Source organism: Aythya fuligula, chromosome 20 (assembly GCF_009819795.1).
Source record: "Aythya fuligula isolate bAytFul2 chromosome 20, bAytFul2.pri, whole genome shotgun sequence".
Classification (NCBI taxonomy): Eukaryota; Metazoa; Chordata; class Aves; order Anseriformes; family Anatidae; genus Aythya; species Aythya fuligula.
The window spans coordinates 740,775-762,890 of NC_045578.1; the positions used below are offsets into that span (position 1 = coordinate 740,775).

At 46.5% G+C, this 22,116-nt stretch overlaps 1 protein-coding gene across 1 annotated transcript in view; it reads right to left on the reverse strand.

Annotated features, from left to right (window-relative positions):
* RNF43 (ring finger protein 43) overlaps positions 1-22,116 on the reverse strand; it is a 61,742-nt gene that overhangs the window by 18,830 nt on the left and 20,796 nt on the right. The gene's annotated exons all lie outside the window — the stretch shown is intronic.

The following is a 22,116-nucleotide window of genomic DNA, read 5'->3' on the forward strand; positions in this document are numbered from 1 at the left end:
TTGTGCTAAATGACGGGAGGTCGAAGGAAACTGCAATTTGGTTCTTGGCTCCCTCTGGGAAGTCCTGTCATTTTGCATGAACCTTCCCAGCTTTTCCTAGAAAAGCTGGCTGGCATCCTCCTCTGTGACTAAATTATGCTGTATAAAGCACACAGCGGTTACATTACAGAAAAAGCTATAAATACTAAGGGTGTTGGGCAGCTTTTATTAATGCATCAGTGTGTGGAAATGCAGGAAACGAGCAAGAAAGCTCAGCATTATAAAACAGCAGGATTAGGGCAGGCATTGCACCTGAGTGTCCAGCAGCATGTCCTACTCTGCAAGTAACTCTGCAGCAACATTCCAGTGCTGTGCAGAAAGGCTGCTGACTTGACAGGCTTAAAACAGGGGCGGGAGGGAAGCCATTTCCTGCTCTCTGACAGTTGCAATTGCAGACCTGACTGCAGAGAGTGGGAGAACGGGGCTCATTTCACCTAGCTTCAGACACGCTGATGGTGCCATTTAGCAAACAAGCGGGTCTCCCAGACACCTCATCAGCAGGAACAGGTCCTTCAAGGCAGCGCGACTCGGGAGCTGTGCAGTGCCCATATCTTGCTGCTGACAGTAAAGGTGCATAGACAATTAGCCCAGATGCAGCCACCTGCATGGGACACATCAAAAGCTGAAGGAGACCGGCGGCACCTCCGTTCACTTGGAAATGCAAAATGTGCTCGCTGAGCCTGCAGGGCGTGGGGAGACAGCGCTCTGAGCTAGAGGGCAGGGAACCTGCTGGGGTGGTGCGTGGCGCTGAGGCTGGTCTGGCGCACTGCGCTGTGCCCCGCATCCCCCGGCTCCAGCCAAAGCCCAGCTCGGAGCTGACCCTGCTGGGCCCTGGAGTGCCCCTTGGCACCTGTTGGCCCCATGCCTGACTCCATCAGGGCTGTGGCTGGAGCTGCTGCCACTGGGTGCGGCCCTCGGCCGGATCCTGCCCCTCACGTCTAAGGGGAGCTTCCACGGGGGACCCGTGGAGATCACCGCAGGGTTGTGTCCCTGAAGAAGAGGGCTTCATCACACAAACTACTACCCTGCTGAAAGCGCAGGTGCCCTGACACTCCAAAACCAGGTACTAGGAAACAAGAATGGGTCTGGCCAAACCATGAAAGCAAGTTATGATGGTGAGGACTTAAAAAGAAAGAAACAAACAAAACCCCACAAAAACATGGAGTAGCTTTGGAGGCAGGCAGAAAGACAGAAAAACCTAAACCCAGGACTCTCAGCTAACCTTCAGGAGCTAACCTTATACCCAGATGTAAGGGATGGCACCATCGGCCTGTGCTGTGACCTGTTATACTTTGAAATCCAGCACGGCACCTGGTTAACAACCTTGTGCCTGTGACGGGCACTCCCTCATTCATCTTTCTCTTGGGGTCTTTCTTTCTAATCCATATATTAGATGAAAAATGTCAGAATGCTATATAATTCAGACTTAAAATCAGCCTTTAAGATGTTCTAGAGAACATACCCGTGCCGAGCACCACTTACTGTAAAATTCAGAGCTTGGGGTTTCTAGGGAAGCAATGAAATCTGTTATGACTTGGGAGCGCTCAGGAGAGGCTCCCAAATAACCCCGCACTTTGTTCGAGCACTGGCAGGTGTTGCCCACATGCAGATGAACACAGCTTTTAAGTGTTTGCAGTCCCCCTGGCTTTACCAACCAATGTCATTACCTTTATATTCTGTTTGCTTGACTGGGAGTTCTCTGACTGTTGGTTAATATATCATTTAATAAGCACGGAAAAACACAAAACAAGAAATGCAAAAAGCATGTCTTGTAATACTTCTAATAATTCGGAGATAACCCTCCTGATGGCTTTATCAAGCCTTCACCAGGTTGCTCCTGGAGCTCCAGGGAGCCTAAGCTGCTGGAGCACCCTGAGACACCAGTTCTGCAGCAGCAAGAGGCTTTAGAGGGTCTCATTAGTGGTGGGGTGCGATGCTGGTGAGACTTGTAGGGTAGGTAGGGGTAGAGGACATCTCCAACTGCAGCTGGCTGGTTTGGGAAGAAGTCCCACCTTCCAGTACTGCTTGGAGTTGTGTTTGACCCTTGGTGGGAATGGCTTGCTGGGTGCTATGATGTTCCTGGGGCAGGAATCTATGGAGTAAGGGCTATTCCTGTGTGCAGAGCACAGAGCAGTGTCTCTGTGACAAGGATTGCTGGGCCTGATCACAACATTAATGACAAAAACGGGGTATAAGTGCAACAAGTGCTAATCTATGTTTCTGCATCCCAAATGATCTTGGGTAGCATATACGAAGTCTTGGAACCAGGTGGTAAATTGGGGGAAGACCTGCTGATGAACGCACCAAAACCTTCCTTCTGATTTTCTGTTAAGACTGGCCACTGTGGTGTTTTCCTCTTTCCCTCTGAGACACCTGATCCCTCTTGCCAAGCAAGAGTCCTTTGTTTTGTGCGTTTCTGCCAGGGACACAACTGTATCCACAAAGGGCACAGTAAGCAGCAGGGGTAAACTGAGACAGCCAGGGGAGCCACAAGCATGCAGGGGTCACTGCCCCCTGCCCCATGGAGCTGGGGCAGACAAGTGGCTCCCTCATTATTCTGTAAGGAGTCCTTAACCAGGCACCTCTGGAGGCTGAGAGTCCGGGTGCTTTCCTCAGCATTCTGTAAAAAGACGAACAGGAGGCAGTCAGGAGGGGTTCTTCGTATCTCATCCACCCAAGCAACATGCCCCACTCGTCTTCACTCCAGATCACTGCCCCTGGCCATTGCATTTGGCGTGAGTGATCATGGCTGCGCATTGTGCTCAGAGGACAAGCACGCTCTAAAAATAATCTAAGGATCAAACAGCAAACCAAATATTATTTGATTCCTTGATGCAGACAGGACTCTTGCCCCAGCTGCTGGCCCTTGCCACTCACTGGGCTGCAGTCAGCATCCCTCACTCCCTCTGATGCAGGCCCATGCACAGGTGGCTGCAGAGTGGCTCACTGACTGCAGGACTGACAGACGGGCTTCTCCAGGCAGGGGTCCCACATCCTGGGCGCTCTCCCAGCCTGGGGATGTCTGTGGCACCCACTGCTACAACCAAGAAGTCATTGTTCCTTACAGAAAGCCTCTCAGACCTAGAGAGGCAGGGCAGTCAGGCCTGTCAACCCCCTGGCTCTGTCACTCCATTTCTCCTTGTCACCACATCCTGCTCGCTGCCTGCACAACAGGATGCAGAGATCCTCTGCATGTGTATAAGCTTGCTGCCACTTTTTTCCCATTTCCTTACCCTATGGCATCTCCTTCTTTCCTATCTGTACCACCATACCACCGCCCTTCGAATACCAAACTTTTCTTTCTCACTTACCCTCACAACCTTCCCCGCTCTCCCACGACCCATTACCTGCACACCAGCCCGTCCATCCCACCACGCCAGCAGCGCTCATATGATGGGCTTGGCGCTGCTGGTGTGGAGGCTGCTGAGAAAGGACCCTGCCCGTGCAAATGCCCTGCAGAAAGGCAGGCACAGAGGCATGCTAGATGCTCATAGAGGGCTTCACTTATAAAACAGCAGAAAAAAAAGGTGACCCTCAGAGGTAATCTAGCCCACTTTTCTGCCCTAAGGCAGGATCAGCCAGACCTAAAACATTCCTCAGAGACACTTGCTTAACCTGTTTTCAAGACCTCTAAAAATGGAGACTACTCACCCATCCCAGGCAGTCCTGTCCAGGGCTGCATTCTCCTCTGCACAGTAAAGTATTTTCTAATGCTTTATCTGAATCATTCCTGCTGCAGTTCAAGATAATTAATTCACATTGAATCAACTATGCCCATGGAAAATACATTATTTGCTGTCCTTTTCTGAGAACCCTTTAAACGCATCTACTCACAGCAGAGAATGTGGGGACGAGGCTGGAGAAGCAGTCCCAAACAGCAAAGCCAGAGAATTACGATCCTTGGTTTTCTCTTTAAGGGAATATTTCATACACGATCTTCATAAGGAATAAGTCAAAAGGATTGATTTGATTTGAAGTGTCAGTAAAAATCTTATAACCAACCAATAAGAGGCATGGAAGAGAACAGTACAAGACAGTGTTCATCAAAGGGCTCTAATAGAAACCATGAGCTGAACTGGTGAACTGTTAACAGCAGCATATAACTGATCACTAAACTGATTACAGTACCAGAAAAATGGAAAGCAGCACATACAAGGCTTAACTTGAAGAATTTGAAGGTGATCCAGGGAACAGCAGATCAATAATACTGCCTTCCCTGCCAAACAGAGACAACAGCACTTTTGGAAAAAGAAAATCATGCTCCACAGACCTACGGGATTCCTTGAAGCAACCACCAAGTAGGAGACGAAAGGTAGTTCAGCTAATATTGTACACTGATATCTCCTTTTCTTTTCTTTAAAAGGACAAAGCTATGAAAGATGCCAGGATATTACACAGTAGTAACTAAAACAAAAGCAGATCATTCTTTACAATGGAGCGAACTTAGCAGTACAGCCCCGGCAGTACACTGTACGGTCTGAATGTTTTCACAAAGGGTTTGGAAAATGAGAGGAATGGTAAAGTGGCTGAATTTCTCAATAACACATACATATTAAAGTTGGTAAATATTAAAACTGGTTATAAAGGGATCTCATGATACTGAGTGATGTAATGACAAAATGTTTAATAAACAAATAAATAACCAAACAGCTATTTTATGCAAAGATGAACTCTAGGTTAGTTTTTAACACGCAGAAAGTTCTCAGAGTAATTCCGAGGAGTTTTATAGAAGCAGCTCTTGGATCATTCAAAGCAGTCAAAAGTTAAATAGACTATTAAGCATTACTCTAAAAGAATTGAAAAAAAAAGCACACCTACTAGATAAAGCTGCAGTATGTCAACAGCTTTGATATTACAAGAAGTTCTGCTCACTTCATATTAAACACAAGGGACTATTTGTGTAGAAGAGATTAAACAAACAAGAATTCTTTAGCTTTGAAGAGATGGGATATGTTAGAGCTACATAAAATCATGAAAAATATGGAGAAAGGAAGTTGAGCATGATTATTTACTATTTCCCAAACAAAACAACTAGGGCCATCAAATGAAATTATCAGGTAGGAATTTTCAAACAAACAGAAGTGGAGCTGACTCGCGGTACAGTCAAATGGCAGGACTCATTCTCACAAGATGCTGGGAATGCCAAAAGTATGGGTTAAAAATCAATTAGACAAATCCATGGAACAGGAAGCCACGAAGAGCTGTTTAACGCAAAGAGACAGATGCAAGCCCTGGCTCGGGCCATACTGAGCACAGCCTGCCCAAAGCTGGAGTGATGCAGAGGAGCATCACTCGGTAGATGCCCTTTCCCTCCATGTTTTCCCCACACGTTTGAAAGCAACTACCATCAGAAGCAGGACACCGGGCACAGCGAACCTTCAGTGGAACTTGGGTAGGGACTTGTTATGCATCATGTTCTCATTCCTCTCTTTTTCAGGCCAGTCTCCCTGAGCTGTTCTTAATTGGTGCTAGGTGTTCAGAAGCGAAGCCTTTGGCCTCAAACCCATCCTTGCAGGCAGGGGCTGCACACCTTCCCACTACTCCTGGCCTGGCCCCTTGAGTGCTGTCAAAATGTGCCCAGCACCATCCCACCTCGGCACTGCCCACCACCCTCCTCCCCACGTGAGAGCCCCGCTTCAGGACAGCACCGTGGGAGGTGTGGGGGAACCTTTGCCACAAATATTTGGGCTAGAAAGCAAATAATGTATTAAAGGTGAGATTTTTGGCCAGTGCCAGAGAGCTTGGAGAGCTTCCTCCACCCCACAGGTTCCTGCTAAACACAGGCAGGGCCCGCTGCTGCCTCACCTATGGGAAGCAGCTTTGTGATTCCTGGCTTTGACCCAGCACCAGCTCTCTGCCATTGCTCTCACTGCCGACTTCATCCCTTTTACTCCTGCACATGACTTTGGGGGCATACTCAGGTGTGCAAGGCCTGGAGAAGCGTGCGCTGACTTTTTCAGGTCGGTAAGCCCTTGCACTGCTGCAGCTCATGCTGAGAGCATTTAGCACGTGCTGCTGGTGCAGCAGGGTACAGCGAATGTAAGTGCTGTGCTGGAAAGGCTCCCTTGCAAGGGAGCTGCACAACAAAACAGAAGGGAGCCTGGCAACGGCAAGGAGATAAGCAAGTAGCCTAAAGCATGGCCAGTGGTGGCCTCTTGAGGGTACGCAGCATCTTAAGCGCTGTTGTGCCATCTCTGCTTGTCATTTGGAGATACCTCCTCCCCAGTGACCTACTTGCTTCACCCAGATGTTGTGGGTGTCACAGAGCATGAGCTTGTGAGGGCTGAATACAGATGGTTCTGTATTTGTGGATATCAGGGCCTACATTGGTTAGTCCTTATCCATGCTGAGTGTCTGTCAGTGAGGTTCTAAGCTAAATAAATATTTCTTCAAAGGTTATATTCCTTCATAGGTTTCAAAAGAGCAAGCAGAACTGCACTACTACCTTCCTTCTTTGCTGCTAAAACTGACTTCCTTGTGAGAATTACTGAGCAAGATCCTTTGCTGAGGTCTACCAGGAGATGGAGACCAGGATCCTGTGATAGCATTGCCACAGGAAGGAGCAAGGGAGATGTACCAGCTCTGGAAGCTAGGCATGCAACTGCGTGGCACACCTCCAACAAGCGCCAGTGCACAAACACCGTCACAAATGCTGACACCAGGGAAACCTGGGACCTCTGCATGGCAGGGGTGGAACATGGCACATGCACTTCCCCGGTCTTCTCGGTTACATGCTGCGTCACTGAGATACTGAGAGCCCTTAGCAGGCTCAGTCTGCAATGCCTGGCAGTGCTGTGCTCTGGTAGCTCTGGGCGAACCCAGTGCATGCTGCTACCAACTACACTGCCCTGCTGGGACAGCCCCAGTCACCAGAGCCTCCTGCCCAGTCTCCTCCAGTGCTCATACTGAATGAACACGTTTGTCCCTGTACAAGAGAGGCTCTTCCCAATTTATCTGAATGCTTCTCCTATATCAGATCAGCAGAAAGCCCCTCTTACACAAAGATCACTCCAATTTGTAGTTGTCCCTCTACTTGAAGGCACAGTCACAGGAAAGAGGGAATGCTACAAAAAGGCTGGTATCAGAGATGCTTCCAGGAGGCTGGCACACAGCTACAGTGGAGTTGCTGTGACATGCTGCTGGAAGGGTGTATAATAATGAGGAAGGATGAGGCAGGGAGATGAAGTGAACCTAAGAAAAAGAAAACGGAGACAGCTAGTTTGAAAACAAAGAGCATGGCAGAGTGTATCAAGGGGCCTGAGGAAAAATTGCAGCTTCCATGACTCCTGGGCATGAAGCCTAGCCATCAGGATATGGGGTTTTTTAATTTCCCCGCATAAAGTTTCAAGACCTGTTATAAAAGCAAACACACCTTACCCACATGTGAGTCACAGACAAACACATACACTGATAACAAACGCATTATTCTTAGAGAGACTCAGGTCCTACCTCAACATGTGAATAGCTCAGACGAGCATCCTAGTCCCCTGAAGGAGTGGCAAGAGGTGGGAGAGGAGACAAAGGACCTACATGCTGCCAATGCGATAGTCCTGCGTGTTCCCTTAGTGTGCTCATGAGCTTTGGCCTATATAACAATTCATCAGTGCCCGAGAATTTGGTACCATAAATCAACCCCTAATCAATGACTGCATCTCCTTCCCCTTCTCATTACAAAGCTGGTGAGCAACAAAGAGAAGTGCTGAACCTCAACAGGGACATTTACTTGATTATCCCATACTCAGGATTAGATGTGTTAGGTGAGTCACAAAGCCTGGATCCTTTCCGTTTAATTGCACAAGCATGGCCATGATACTGGAGAAAACTCTCACTACACACCTCACTGTCCTGCTGCCAGCTCTGCTGGAGTTTGCTCTCCTACAGACAGAGAGGTCAGACATAGGGGAAGCAAGTGTCACTTGTTCTAGTGTGGCCACCATGATGATAATATGAGCCAGCAGGGGAATTTTTGGAAAAGTTTCATCATGTCACATTTCAAGATGTCTGGTTAAACTCTCTCTCTCTGCTCCAGACATCCCCTTTGGAATATCAAAGGTAAAGGGAGGTTCTCTGGTCAGCCCTGACTCACGCCGCTAAATGAAAGTAAAGGCAAGCCAGCCCACGTCACGGGAGAACAGCTCATGCTCCTGCTGCCTCCAAGCACGCAGCAGACAGCCTGAGAGTCAAGACCAAGTGAACTGCATCCAACCCATGCTTACCTGCCTGCCCCATATATTTTAGAGGGCTCAGCTTGTTCTCCATTCTGGGGGAAAATGCCACCAGTAATCTCCATGCTCCAAGGCTCTCTTACACAATGGTCTGCTGCACTGTGCTGACCCCTTTCAGAGCCTGGAGGATAAAGCTGTTCTACAATACTTGTCTCCTGAGCAAGAATCTTGCCCTCATCAACAGGCAAGACCCCAACTGTGTGGACAGCACTGGCATCCTTCCTGTCACTCCAAGTGCAAATCTGTGCTGTCACACACAGCACAAAGCTGTCTGGTCCCTCAGGTCCAGCTTAGGGGTGGCAGAGATCCATGAAGTCTTCCACACTGGATATATCAAGCACCTTTACAGAAGAGAGTTCTGATCCCCAGAGCAACTGCAGTAATGGGCCAGATGCAAACACTCACCCAAACCCAGATCTCTTTACCACCCAGACTGGAATCACAGAATCACAGAATGTTAGGGATTGGAAGGGACCTTGAAAGATCACCTAGTCCAGTCCCCCTACAGAAGCAGCCTAAAGTGGGCTTCAAAGTTAAAGCCTTGAAAGTGGATGCCAGAAAGATCATTCTTGCTCTTCTAGAAAGGGGATAACAGATCTAGAAGAGCAAAAATGACACGGAAATTCTCTGTGGGGCAGATTATGCCATAATTTCTTCTGAAGCATCACACATCTCCAGGAGGGCCAAACAGCTCTTGGAAGGAGACCATGGGGTTCTCTCCATGCTGACGTGGACTGGGGATTCCTCCAGTGCTCTTCTTGAGATGGTGCTCAGCAGCAGTGTGGTCTCGACTGTTGCTCAGGGGTGGCAGGGACCTGATGTGGGCCTGAACCACCAGCGTGGCCACTTCCAGAGAAACCAGCAAATATGCAGGGAAGCCTTACTGGGCCACTATCGAAAGACGAGCCTTTGTCACCAGCCTGTGCTCACCAGGGAAGAGCCACAGGGATGTGGCGGGCAGGGGGGCAGGAGACACCCCTGCTGAGGCTTCCCGAGCTGTGCACTAGAAGGGGAAGGCGGGAACGTTGTCTGATTCCCGAATCCCATCCCCTCCCCCTGGAATATCCCTGGGCTCCACGGCCTCAGCCAGGTGCAGAACAAAAGGAAACTAATGATTTAGTTATTGCTCTAGCGCTGAAGGTTTGAAGGTCAGCCATTCAGCGCGGCGCTCATTGTATGACCAAGCACTGCCTGCCCTGCCTACAGACCTGCAGCTACAGTCAGCGCAGCAGGGGCTGGCACTGTACGGCTGGCTTCTGAGCGGGGAGATGAAAGGCTTCTTCTAATGTAATAACTGACGGCCTCTTCAGTGCCGTTTGAACTGTTTACAGACTGAGTTAACGATTACAGGCAATGTGTATCTTGGCCGCTGCCCAAAATTCTTACCCGCCCGTCAGATATTATCAAAGAGCCCTTCACTGATCGCCTGGAGTCCTTCCAAAGCTCAGCGCTGAAACGCCGGCAGAGAGGAGGGGCCTTCAGCACTCGCTCCTGAAGCCCAGGCTAACAAGTCACAGGGCTGCTCTGGCAAGGTGTCCTGGGGAGTTCTGCAGGGACACAGCAGCACTGGCTGGTCCCTAACAGCCCTGGTGCAATGCTTGTTGTGCAGGGCAGGCTCTGCCCTGGAGGACACCACCTAGGGCTTTGCCTGTGTTGGTTTGGTCTTCCAGGCTTCACTTAGACAACACCACAGGGCTGGTGAGCCGTAGCTGCCCGGGTTTCCCCGTGCCCTGCCTGCACGAGGCCACTGTTGTCTGCACCTTGCTCTTTACACGCTGTCTGTGTAGCCTGGGTGGTTGTGTTAATGCCAGCAGTTACACAGCTTAAAGCTACTCCTGCCAAAAGTGTTTTCAACACCCTTGTGCCTAAGAGTGTGGACAAGAACAAACCAGGTGGTGGGAGATTAGATAAAATCACTTCCATTGTTATTTGTAGTTAGAAAAATGCAGGTGTGGGTATAAGGTCTGGTTAAATTTGGTTTAGAAAACAAATCCCAGCTCTCTGGGGCAAACTGCACAGTCTGGAAATACAGTTGAAATGAAGGGATGAAATCAAGAACTGGCAAGCAGCTCTAATTACAGCCAAATAACACAGAGCCACATTCAAGTAACACTGAGGCTACACAGCAAACTGCTTCCGAGGCAGGAAATGCCACAGCTCCAGATGACTGCTCCATCCTACTGCCAGTCCTGCACCCACTGAAACCCAGAGGGGGCTTGACACTGCCTCCAGTGAAAGCAGAAATTAATCTAGGTCATGCGTTGCTCTTGGAAGGTCCTGTCATAGACAAATTCCTAAATAAACTAGGAAAAAAAAGATCCCATTTTTAGATAGAAACATCCTAATGAACTATCAGTTCCCCTTACCACCAAATTTTATGCTGGAAAATGCTATTACATACAATTCAGTAGATAATTTGCACTGAGCTACTATGGCTTCAAGGTATCACCAGTGATCCACAGACCATTATTTTGAAACCTCTGCTTCATTCCAGCCTGGCAAGCTATACCAGGAGCATCAACTGATGTATGGCATGCCTACCAGGAGGCTGCAGCAGTGCTGGTATGCCATCAACTAAAAGCTCTTGATAGAAAAGGTTAGGGGAAAAAAGGACTAAAATTTGATACTGTGTCCCTGAAATGAGGCATGTTTGTCCCACAAAAATATGCAAAAGGGTCTCCCCTGTAGGCTGACGGGGTCCTGTCCATGACACAAAAGCTGGAGTTTCCAGCGGATGCCTTCCTGGAAGGGCTGATGCCTTGCTTCCCACGGTGCCAACTGTGTGCTTGAAATATGATGTGTGTCAGCGGGTTCCAGGCATAATGGCAAAGACTGTAGAACAGCTAAAGGAATATACACCTTGATTTTAATCATACCTCATACTGACTTCACATTGTTTTATTGCTCAAATGCAGTTGTTTTCTTTTAACAGGAATGAAAGTGGCTGGTGAAGGAGAGGAGTAAATCTCCTGTTGGATGTTGTAGCATTGCCAGGAGACAGAAATGGAGATGCAAATACATTTGCTGTGATTTGATTCAATAAAACTTGCTAGTACAGTACAGTACTCTACAAAAATTGGTTCCTCCTACGCTTACTTGCTAAGACATGAGTTCAAGCCCTCTGGGATCCGCATTTCCCTGGCTGCTATCGATGACATCACTGACATCTAAGGAGCTACAGGAATGCAGAGAATGCAGCTCCGGGCTCCTGGGGATGCTGAGCTCATTGGCTGCTACAAGAGGTAAGAAAGATGGGGTATCTGGGTCCCAGTCCTGGCTCATTTGCAGCCTTTCACTTCCTACATACATGCACATGCTATTTTTAAGTCCACACAACACATGGCAGCAAGAGGTTGCACCAGTTTAAACAGAAAAGTTTGAATTGTTTTAAAATTAATTCCATTGGTGTCTTCAGATTTTGAGTAGAAATGAGAATTTCAGCACAGGCACACAGGGTCAGTACCCCAGTCAAGATAGCCCAACAACCTGTCTCTCACTAGCCAATAGATATCACTCAGAGAGTGATCTTGCACTTATATTTTTCCATCATCCAATGGTTGGAAGCTTGGAGAATTACTGCTCTGAAGGATTTATGCAGAGCATGGTGCAGCTTGATGGATTTCACAAAAATGTCTCATTCCCTTTTTATCCATTTGTATTTTCTTGCACAAGATCTTCTGCAAATGAACCCCACAATGGATTTCAGCTAAGTCAACAGCTTTTTTTCATCAAGGAAATCCTCACATGAGACTCCTAAGAGCAATCTCTGTTAGCTCCAAGACACACCTTTGACTACTCTATTACCAGCCTCTCTGTGTGTAGCCAAGCCTGCATCCTGGGGAGTCCAGCAACTGAAGATTTCACAGGCATTCAAAGAGCTTGGCTTACATGTTCAAAGAAGCTTGAAGTAGGTAAGCATAATTCTTCCCCTTAGTTTCAGCCTTCTGGGAGCCTCTGAAGACTCCAGCATTCATCACCAAAGGGCATGTCTCCACACAGAGGTTCTTAGGGACGAGGATGACACAGCTCTTGGCCCAGTACTCAAAAAGCTGAGGCCAAAGAGGTGAAGAAATTTCCATTTTCAGCCACCTCTGCTGCAGTGTTCAGAGTAGCACAGACATGTAAATACACAGCGTCAAGGACAAATGGGGCAGAAAGTAAAATAAATAACTTCCCTGCTTGACAGAATGTGATCCAGTAGAAGATTACCTACCTGCTGTCTTTACTTGAGGCCACACAATAATTTGACCAAATGTTACTTAGAAAAGGTACAGACTGACTGAGCTCTAAAGCCTTTTTTTGGTCTGCAAAATGGGAATGGAGCCATCCACAGATCATTTGTTTTAGGGAATGAAAGTATGCTAGTTGCAACATCACCTCAACTGGAGAATCCAACTCTCACCAACTCACATCTCCTATAGAGGTAAGGAAGGGGGAAAAGATCTGAAAGGTGGCTGAGTGTCAGGACAATTATGATATCCAGAGTCATAGTAGTTAGGACTGAAAAAAGTTTTGAAAGGAAAAAAGCCCTCCTGCTTGCAGGAGGGAAGGCTCTCTCATCTCTTATTACTGCGGATTAGAAGACCTAATGGAAGGAACTGTCAGCCTGGCACCGGCCAGTTCTTTGTTTTCTGATGTTTTGTAACAAGAAAAGGTTCTCTCATTCCTGCCAAAGAAAGGCCACTGGAAAAGAGGATCTAGCACTCTCTAGAGTTTCTGATATGGCTTCTTGGTGAAAAAAAAAATATACTCCATTGTGTAAAATCAGACATCTATACCTTGAATTGATACATGCAAACTCCAGTTCCTAGGCTTGCTTGCCTTTCCTCCTGGCTTTGGAATGGAGGTGGTTGTTACAATCTCAGATTCTGTCTCTGTACAGATTCTGTCTCTGTACATATCTGCTGCTTTTCATCTTTTTGTGTTCTCCCTCACTAGGGCAGGATGTTTGATTAAGGGTTTATTAGATAGCCATGCTGGAAGCACAGAGAACATTGTTTGTTGTGGTTTTTGTTTGTTTGTTTGTTTGTTTTTGTTTTGTTTTTGTTTTTTAAAGTTGTATCTCATCCTTCCATGCCATAAGACTCCATACTTCTGCCCTGCCACAGCTGCCCATTTCCCTGGGAAGGACACGGCTTGCTCTCATAGCTCCACTACCAGTGCCACACCCAGAACACAAAAAGTGAATCTGCAGCTCTTTTTTGCAGAAAGCAAACTCTTCAAACATCTGAGCCTCACTGGCATTGATGCTACCATGTGGGAACTGCTGATGTGTCTGTTCACTACTGTGCAATGTCTGGAAGGGACAACTCTTCATTACAGTTCAGCTGATTTCTCCAGCAGTACAATTCAGTTGATTTTCCCACCAAACCTCCCTATGTTATATTGAATAATGTGCATTTGCACTGCCTAGTAAGCCAAGTTCTTGGTTTCCTCATGCAATCTGCATTATTGTCATTCTGTAAGGACAAAAAGCCATTGTAGCCAAAACCTTTAAGCCTGTAGAGCACTGCTTCGATGGTTTCTGTTATATTAGGCATCAGTGCAGCACTTGAGAACACAGGGATAAATCATTAACAAGTCATTATTGTTCACAGGTATTTTTGGCAGGAAACCACTGAGGTCAACTTGGACAAACTGCTGTGGGGTAGTGGGGGTGGCACTTTTCCTGGAGGAGCACTCAAATCCTTGTCTAATGCCGTAAAAATAGTGTGGAAGTCACCTTCATTACTGAAGCTCATAGACATGAAGAGTGTCAAAGTCCCTCCTTCCCACTCTTCTGGCCTATGCTTTCTTCCCAAGTCTGTGATCAAGTCCTTACATCTGTAAAGTGCCTGCCATTCTTCTGGCACATACAAAGTGACAACACTTTTAATCATGAGCACCCCTCACAGTGTGGGCAGGCTGACAGCCCAGACAATATTTTTCATTTACCAATCCTATAATCTCACAGATCACATCAATCACTTATGTTAGCAGGGCTGGGGATTTCCCAAATACTGCTTCTCCTAGAGATTTGTCCAAGTATGACTGTTTCTCATTCTTTGGAAACCTGCAGAGGCGTCACTTCTGTACAACTGTATCAATCATCCCTCCAATCCCCAACAAAAATCATCATCTGCACATGCAATACAATGCTCCTTTTCCTGCAGGGGTACATGCATGTGTGTGTGGAGGGGGTATGAATTCATAAACTGTTTGCTCCCGGTGCCAGCCCTGCTGGCACACAGCTGAGCAACCATCTGAAAACCCTTTCCATAGTTAATATTCTGGACGCTGATCTGTACTCCCAGCTTCTAGCACTGTCAAACACTCCAGCTCCATGAAACGCTATTTATTCTCGTTGTCATTCAGTTTCCTGCTTTGGTGGCCAGCTGGCCACTGACCCCCTTGTTATTTAGCTGTTGTAAATCAAGTGCCAAAGGACACTTTCAGAGCATCATGATGTGGCAATCCCTCCGACTATGTGGATGTGGTCGTTTTAAAATTAAGTAAGCAAACAATTCTGACACAAACAGCTCAAAGGCTGCTCAGTGCACGCTCCTGGCTGGGAGATACAACATCAAGATGGGTCTGCCTTTGAAGTCCTAAAAATCTCCTACAAAATGCCATGGAGTCAGCCCAGCTGCTCAGATGGTTTCCTGCCCAGCCAGTTCTGAACAGCTTGGTGGTGATTTTTTGCTAAGGAAAAGTACTTTCAACTTTGACATTTGAAAACTGCCTTTCATAAGCACAAAAAAAAAAAAAATCCTTTCCAAACACTCCAGCTTCTGGACACATTTGTGGAAGCCAAGAAAACTTCTCAGGTAACTGAGACCACACTTCCATCTTTCTCTAAAAATACTGACCCCACCATTATAAACCCAGGTAGGGACATTTGTATTACAAAGTGAAGCAACAGCTGCTTTACAAAAGCCTGAAGCATGTTTAGGTAACTCAAAACAGTTTTTCTGCCCAGCCTGAGGTTGCCAGCCCCCCAGAGCTGAAGGGATCACTTGGCATATCCCAAGAATGGAGGCTGTGCCTCCAGCTGGGGGTCTTTTGTTTAGTGGGTGACATTGGTAGTAGGGTGATGGTTGGACCAGACAATCTTGAAGGTCTTTTCCAGCCTTAATAATTCTATGACATTCTTCAGCCACCTTCCTACTGCCCTGCCCATCTTCATCCTGAAGCAACAGATGGGCTGCTTGAGCCTGTTTTCTGCAGAAGTTTTTGTTTTAAGAGGATGAAAACATACATGTAATCGCAGCCTGACAGGACAATGAAATGAAGAGCAGCTGTCTGCTTCACAGTAGGACTATGAGACCTGGGCTACAAGCAAGGCCATCATATGCACAGAAAGTATGGAAACAGAAGCAGTTAACATGTCAGTCACCGAAGATGACACTACAGGACATCTCTCTGCTATAAAAATTGCAAGTTCTCTGTCTCCTAGTACAAACCATTTGTAACAGTGATGGCAGACGGGTATCTCCTTCAGGAAATACTGGTGGCAGCCATGTTTCAGAGCATGTAGAGCCCGCATGCCAACCACCCATGTTTCACACTCCTGAGGACAGGATGACATCTGTTCTTCCCAGCTGCAAGGCCAGGAGAGGAGCCCTCAGGAACAGCCATGGGCCATGAGCAGTCTCCAAGAACTTCACTTGCAGAGACAAATTAAATTTGTTGGTCACCCACATCTTCAAAAATGTGGGTGAAAATCAATCCCTGCAAAACCCACAGTATACTTCCTTCTTCTTTTTCTAGTTTTCACACAGTTCTCAGATTTGGTGTTGATGAGACCTCCCCTCCCCAGGCTCTCACAACACTCTCTTTCTGCATGTCTGCACAGAAGAGGAGATTTGGGATGGGGCTGCTATCAAAGAGGCTTTGACTAGACAGGCCTTCCCTGGAGCAATGACTGATAGCATTCAAATAAAATCCTTCTGAGTCTGATATGGTCCTATTGACTCTGAAACTATCAGGGATCTTCACATGATGGCACATCCAATGGAGATACTCAAGCACATATACTGAAACTAAAGGAAGCAGTCTTCTTGGTCTCCAAGAGCACCTACTAGGGATCCTCCCTTTCTTTCTAGGGGCTGTCTGTCATTTTGTTCAATTTCTATGACTTCTGGAGCAGAGCCCAGGAGCTTTATGAGCTTCAGAGTGCTCCCACATTCATCTGCTCTGTCCCAGCATGGCCGTGCCACTGGCTGCCATCCCCTGCTTTCACCCCCAGGCTTCATTCCGGGCCCTCACAGATTTCCCTGGTCCTTCAAAACCCCCTTCATATCCAGGGACCAGGGCCGAACATCAGTTGATTATAAAACAATTTCTTTTGTTGATAGAAAATTCTTTTCAGGGCGTGAACAGCAGGAGAAAGAAAGGGTTCCTCTGAACTGTGCGCTTGCTGGAAACCCCCGAGGGCAAGAATCCGATCCCTGTCTTTGAGGCGAGCAGGCCTGTCTGTACAGGCCGCAGGAGCCCAGGAGAGCTTTGTGCGCACACGGCCGACACCAACACCCGTCAGCTGCCTCCTCGCCGGCACGGGGCCCCTGCAGTGCGCCAGGTCCGTCTGCAGCATGCTGTTTCTATGCCCAGCATGCAAAATGGCTTCATTTCTCCTGTCTGTGCACCCCTACAGATGTAGCCCTCCTCACGCTGAGCATGCCGGCGTACGCACCCCACCAACCTCCTCCCCATGGCCTCCCAAGCCACGGGCCTCACACAGCTTTGCTGCCTCCCTCCCCACCCCCGCTCGCCCTGCGCCAGCTGGCTCAGCCACCCAAAAAGAAATCCCTCTCTCTGCAGAGCCATGGCTGTTCAGAATCTACCTGTGTATCCTCTGGAGTGGATCAGGAGCACAAAGCTCTCTGTCCGGTGACCACGAAGCACAGCCTGCAACACCTGTTCCCTCTTTCACAGACCAAGAAGCAACAGGACCCCACCAAATCAAATGTGCGTGGCCACCACAAGCACTGGGTGTCATGATTCAGCAGATGCCACTGGATAATCTGCTGTTAAAATCAACACTTCTGAAGGGAAATCCCAAGGACCTGAAAGTGCCGCCATTTTGCAAACCAGACAGAATAAAACATTCCACACGAGCAAACATTTTGTTAAAGCAACTGGTGCTGAGCTCACAAACCAGATTTCACAAGTTTTGCACTTGCCAGCCTTACAAAGAAGAGGCCAAAGTAAGGGAAATCTTTCATGCATTTCTCAGAAGTCTGCTGCAATGGTGGCTTGAACTACAAGCCCAGCTCCAAGTCACAGCCCTGTCTCCTTCCCATCAGAAGAAGCAATACCTAACTTGGACACCTCTCTTACACAGCCATGCAGCCCTGAGCATCCACACCAGGTCACACAACCGTTCCAGCATCACCTGTGTCCCTGGTCCAGGAAAACCCATGGGCTCCTGATTGCCCCTAAATGCATTTTCTGTCCTCCCCTCCTCTGTCTCCACCACACAGCTTTGCTATGGAGTCTCTCAATCTCTCATGCAACGCTAATACACACACACACAGTGTTTGATACTGACTTTGGAGAGAGGAGAAAGGAAAGCCAATGGACATGGGCTGATAGGAAGGAGCTAAAATTCCTGTTTCTGGACCCCAGAACTGCAGCTGAATCTCTGCTATGCATCTGAGCTGCAGTCCAGGTTTTCAGTCACCTTCACCCCCTTTTACTATGTGTATTTCAGGTGGTAATGTGGTCCTCAGCACATCTGGGGAGGTGTTACAACGGCCAGACCTTGATTATTTCTGGTGATGGTCCCACGCACTGGGGCTCCACTCACCCCAGTACATCCAGCCCGCCTTGGCCCTGAAGACAGCTGCTGTGTGGGATTTCTCCCACTTCACTGCCACAGCCCCCATGGGAATTTGGCAAAGGGTGCATCACAAAGGAGTGCAGCTACAAGCCACCCACCCCATGTCCTGCCAGAAGGACATGGTGAAGAAGGGATGGCAATAGCTGCTGCCCCTTTCCTTCCCTGTTTGCACTTCCCCATTGTGCTGCAGATGAGGAAACTCCTGCTTGCTCCTCACCCTCTTGGCGTTACTACAAACCGTCTGGTACAGCCATGCCCTCATCATTACACAACACCAGCCTGAATGTGTCGGCTGGTCTGAGCAGCCGGTCCATGTCAGCTGGGCTGGCAGGACTTGGAGGAGCCGGGCAGGAAAGCACGGGGAGTAAGGGAAGGTCTGCTCAAGGAGGCTCAGTAAAAGTCTGATTAGGAATGTGACAGGAGCTGAGAAGAAAGCACAGGGTGTGGAAAAATAGGGAGGAGAAAGATTGTTTTGGAGGAGAATAGGTCCAGAGCTCTGGGCAGTTTCATTAGAGGAATATTAAGTAAATGAGTCAGAGCTTGCGGTGCCTGAGGCTCGGGAAAGCTGCTGCTGGTGTGAAGGGATGGCAAGGGAAAATGAGGTTTGTGGCATGCTGTCTGCATATGAAATTCAACCATAACAAAACAAGAGGAAACATGTTGCCTGCTTAATACTTTTATTAACATTTGCAGAGATTAAGTACTGCAGACATTCAATCGGTGCCTTCGTCTGTACCTGATTCAAGCTCTGCCTCTGTGCTTAGCTCTGGGCTAGTAACTTAAATGAACATTTTCCAATTCATTACATTTTCAAAAGGCAATGCAGAGCAGCACTCTGTGCTCCCCTTTTCAAGCAGCACATAAAAACCCACACCCCTCTTCCAGATTTTCTGTATGCTTTATGCATTCATAGCTGGAATCTGGATATAAACTTCCTGTCTTAATTCCTGCACCTAAAAATGGGATATTGTACTGATATCTGTCCTGCAAGAATGAAATGTGCATCAGTAAATGTGTATCTTTCACTGTATATATACAGGTGTGTGTCTGTACATATATATCTTGTATCTATATCTGTATCTACATATACCTATCTTACAAAAACAAAATCCAAGGTTGAAAGTCAAGATGGGTAAAACAAATTGCCTACTTTAAAATTAGAATATTACTTTCACAAACATCTGGGAAACTTAAAGAAAGGCAGTCTGCGTGAAAGGGTTCAATAATTAAAGCAAAAATAATAATAAAATATTTGTAGGTTGAAATTCTATGCCTGTACAAAAACAAACAAACATACAAACAAACAAAACCAGAAGTATTATAACTACCAATCACCCTTTCGTGGTAGTGACAGCTACCAGGAGAGGCTAAGGGAAGTAAGAAAGGTAACAAAATTGGAGAAACACAGTATTAATAGGTGACTTCAACCATCACTATATACGCAGGCAGAGCAAATGTATTGAGATCTGACCAAAACACAGCTTTAGATATCTTCATCAAGTTCTTTGTGGGGCAATTCAGGGAAACCTTCAAAGTAGACACTATCCTATATAGTACACAGGGGTCTAGTTTAAGACAGAAATATCGAACATAAGTTCTGCAATGTATATATTTATGTATTAAAATTCTCCTCCTAATAGGAGAGAAAACAACAACAACAACACAACAAATCAAGACATTAAAATTCTAAGAATAAGGAGAGTAGTTAGATGTTTCAGAAAGCAAATGAAAAGGTAAAATGTTTCCAATGATTCTAGGTGATACAGAAATTATTTAGAGATCTATTACGGGCTTGGAATAAACGTACACCATTGTGCAAAAGGTCTCTATATGGAACCCAAAAGTCCAACAGTGAACAATAAAGGAAAAGAGAATACCAGGAGGAAAAGGCAACCTTTGAAAAGTGGAACTTGCATCCAAATGCTGAAAACAGAAACTACTATAATCCTGGCAAGTTAAGTAGGCTGGTCAAAAGGGAACAACATGCTAGGGGTCTGCATACAAACAACAAAGCCTTTTTCAACACATCAGAAGAAGGAAGCCTATTAGTGAGTTTCTGTGGCTAACAAACAGCATAGGGAATGAAAGATGCACTCAAAAAATATTTGCGAAAAAGCTAAATGAATTGTTTGTATCATGGTTCACTGTAGAGGAAGTCAGGAAGTTCCCATGCAGAGCATTTCAGCATATTCATAAATTACTTGGGAAATGGTAAATTAATGAGGTGACAAAATTTGCAGATGAAACAGTATTTTTTTTGAATTATCTAATCTAAAGCTGATTGTGAGACTTGCATGAAGGATCTCAGGCTACTTGATGTATGCTTTAATGAGCAACAGCGTGCTAATGACTCCCCCCTCCTACGCCCACCTCCACCCTTGTTCCTGACCACATCCCCTGCTGTTTACCCTGTTTGAGCTTGTTTAGCTTATGAAAACCTCAGAAAAAGACCAAGCAAAAAATCTCTGTTTTCTGCAGTTTTAATGATTTGGACTGGTTTGGGAAAGGGTCTCATGAACACTGGAGACAGAACAAGAAAGTGAACAGTTACCACATGGAAAGTGGGCATGAAGGAAAGAAGCAGTTGGGGAAGAAACAGGGAAGAGTGAGTTTTCTTCCTTTCAGTAGCAAGGAGCTATCAATTAGGATCAGCTCTGCACAGAACTGCTGGTTGGATGGCCATGTGATAAAATGACAGGTGAAGTTCAGTATCAGTGCAAAGTGATGTGTCTGGGAAACAATCATGCCAATTTTAAGGACAAAATTGTAAGCTTTAAAATAGCTAATTAAACTCAGAAAAGTTCCTGGGATTATTCTGGAACATTTTCTGAAAACATCAGACACTATCCAAAAAAGCAAGTAGAGACTTACAGAAAAAGAGGACCAGAAAATATTGTCTGTGGTAAACTTACAGCTGAATGGTGCATTCACTAATGGCCATCCTATCTCAAACTGGAAAAATATAACAGCAAAATGTACACAAGTAATACCAAGGTGTGGAATGGCTTTTGTGTAAGAGCCTAGAATGTTCCATCCAAACAAGGAGTTTTATAAATTTTTTAACTTTGCAAACAATAGAAACATAGAATAATTATTAGTCATTCTCCATAATGCAAGGATAAAAGCAGGCACCCTAACCACAGCCAAGTCAAAGGTCAGAAGTAAACAAAAGGAAGGCTTTGCACAGCCCCATATTCCCTGATCCTTCCCTGATGAAAGATGATGTGGAGGTGTAAAAGACCCAGCAAGCCATGTAGGTAAGATCCACCTGGGCTAACAACCCAGGTGGCCCGTATGTAATTTCCAACTGTTACTCCCAGAGCCATTTTCTGCTGGGATCTGGGAGGATACACCAACACTGATCTTTTTCTCCTACTGGGCACAGAGAAAAAAGAAGATGGTCCTGCCTGAAGACGATCTCAGAAAGCTGCAGCAAAACTACTCTGCCTATCCTGAGGTCATTTCAACTAAGAATCATTTCAGCTAACTTAAGCAGCCACCACATGTACCTATGTATGTAGCTCATGTACTGCTGAGCTAGCTGCCTCACCTTCCTTTAAAGACAATGGATAAAGAAGTCATGTGAACTGTGAATGCACAGTTCACTTGCCCTGTAATAGCCGCTTATGTTGTATTAGATCAGTTGGCCCCAAGAAGTCTCCGTTCTCTGCAGTGACATTCCACAAAATGGATAAAACTCATCTGCATACAAGACAACATTTTGGAGCACATCTGTCTCGGAACATGGACTGGATTCACAGACCTCTCATTTTTGACTTCTGGGTAAAGACACCTTTGGCTTTATGTTCTCCAACAAATGTAAGAACATTGTTCTTTTAAAACCAACAAAGCAGATCACTTTCTACACAAAATTCTGACCCTAAGGAGATGATAACAAAATAATCAGTATATGAATGTAGGTATCCATGCTTCTCAGTGTGCTGATGGAAGAGGTTTAATATATCTAGTATGATAACAAACAGCATAGAAGAACCTACAAGGAATGAAACTCTTGACGCAGGCTTTCATACT